Here is a 2,094-nt window from a genome sequence, read left to right on the forward strand (position 1 = left end):
AGGTGTGCAGGTTTTGATGTTTTTATCCGTGATGATCTTTTACATAAAATGAAGACTTCTTGAAGGCAAAGGTTGCGGCTCACTTGTTTCTCCATCTTCCTGCTCCCCCAGAAGTTCACATTCTGCTTGGTGTCCTAATCACCAGGGTGGCCTCTCAGCAGACAGCAGGAGGCACCAGGTCCATTTGAGGGTTCCCTTGGCTCTCCTTGGGTGACATCAAGGCCAGTGCCTTTGGAGCACTGAAAAAGAATGAAGCAGGGGTTCCTGGGCCCTTTCCTCTTTGGGCACCCTTTTGGCAGGAGATGTCAAGCCGACCTTGTGCGGCTACTGGACGAGTGCCTGGTCCCAGGGGCTGGCAGGGCTCTGGGCTCTGCTGCCAGGGAGGTGAATAGAGAAGGGAGGGTGGGAAGGAGGGAGCGATGGTGCCAGGCGCCTGGGCTTGGCAGCCACCTCAGGAGGGCACCCGGGGATGCCCTCGAGTGTCCAACAGGCTGGTGAGGTGCCAAAGCTGGGCAGATGGAGCTGAGAGCAGCCAGCAGGAGTGCAGGCCTGGGAGAGACCTGGGCGCCCAGAAACCTTGGGGATAGCAGTGGGCACGGTCAGGGCCGTTTGCAGAGACTGAAACTGACCCCCAGGGGTCGCTGCGCTGTGCGCAGCTCCCGCTCGCCAGCTAGGGGAGCCTGGCTGTACCACCGCGCGGCTCCCGCAGGGGGAGCGGCAGCCAGGGCGGCGCCTGGCGGCGGGATCGGGGGACAGCAGTGCGCGGCGGAGCGCAAGCCCTCGCCGGACGGTGACGCAGAGCCCGCAGGCGCTGAGGCAGGAGGCGCCAGTGGCCGGGGGGAGGCGCGACTTCAGAGCCTGCTCGGGACACCCCCGCACCCCGTGGTAGGAACCCGGACCCAAACAAAGGCGGGCGGCAGATAAAAGGCGGCGGCGGTGCCGAGTGCTTCGGGTGCGCGCTGGGGACGCGGTTGTCACGGACCTGGCCGCAGTCTGCTCGGTCTGCTCGCCCGGGAGCGGAGCTTGGGGGCCGCTGGCCTCCTGCAGCTCTGAGGACCTTTCCTCCTGAGACTCCCCACAAGGGACAAGTGTCCGCGGCGGGGTGGCCGAAGCCCCCTAGCCCCTGCGGCACCAGTGTTTCTGCCTAGCTCAGCTCAGCCAGCGAGGTGAGTGCGACGGCCGCTGGGCGCCATCGGGGCTGGGGACGCGCTGCTCCGGAGAGGGGAAGGGTCCAACAAGCTAAACGCGCCCCGCCTGCGCAGGGGTGCTGGGGAGTGCGGGAACTTCTCCCGCTCTCAGGCCACCCCGGGTGAGGGCCTCGGCGCCACGGGGAAGCCGGCTGAGGGGGACGGAGTTCAGCTCTCAGAGCCTGTCCACGCGCCCCCAGGGCAGACATCAAGGCGCCAGGGAGCGGTGCAGCCTTGGTCTGCTGGAGTTTAACGTCCAGAGTCGCCCTGGCCCCTGATCTCCGCGCCCCTGCTCGTCCCACGGGGTGTCTGTCTGGGTCCATAAAAGTTGAGCGTCAGCCTGAAGCCATCCCCAGTCTGTCTGCCGGGCTGTCCTCTGAGGAGGGAGGGGACAGGAAAAGGCGAAGGGCGGCCTCTGCAGCTGCCCCCTACTTGAGCGCACTCACGCGCTCGGCGGGACGTTCTCCGAGTCCTGGGCTGCGGTGAACCCGCTGCAGGTGTCGCGGCGAGCCAGCACCTCTGGGGCTCTGGCAGGCGAAGGAAGCCGAACGCTAGAGGGTCCCTGGCTCAGGCCAGAACGCCAGCGAGGTCTCTGTGTGTGTGTGGGGGGGGGCATCTGAGCAGCCGTGGGGCACAGTCAGGGAAAGATTACCAGCCCGAGTGGCGGCGAGTCCCGAGAGCCAGCCCTGCCGCGGGGAGAACTTTTCCCAACTCCCCGGGGGAGACGCCTCTTTGGAGGCTTCCTCTGCTCGACCCCTGTCTGCTCCACGGAGGGTGCCTGCTAACCGCGATGCTTCCTGAGTGTGGCCACGCTCGATCAGCACCGCGGACAGCGCACTGAAGCCTCCAGCCTCAAGCTACACACACACACACACACACACACACACACACACACACACACACACAC

General features: G+C 65.8%; 1 protein-coding gene across 1 annotated transcript in view; it reads left to right on the plus strand.

Moving 5' to 3' along the window:
• The first annotated feature begins 955 nt into the window (after positions 1 to 955).
• Positions 956 to 2,094, plus strand: part of Disp3 (dispatched RND transporter family member 3) — a 46,723-nt gene continuing 45,584 nt past the window's right edge. The window contains exon 1 of the mRNA XM_055615289.1: positions 956 to 1,166. The gene's annotated coding sequence lies outside the window, so the exon portion shown is untranslated. The remainder of the gene's footprint in view (positions 1,167 to 2,094) is intronic.

Source organism: Psammomys obesus, unplaced genomic scaffold, assembly GCF_907164565.1.
Source record: "Psammomys obesus unplaced genomic scaffold, mPsaObe1.curated_primary_1811, whole genome shotgun sequence".
NCBI lineage: Eukaryota > Metazoa > Chordata > Mammalia > Rodentia > Muridae > Psammomys > Psammomys obesus.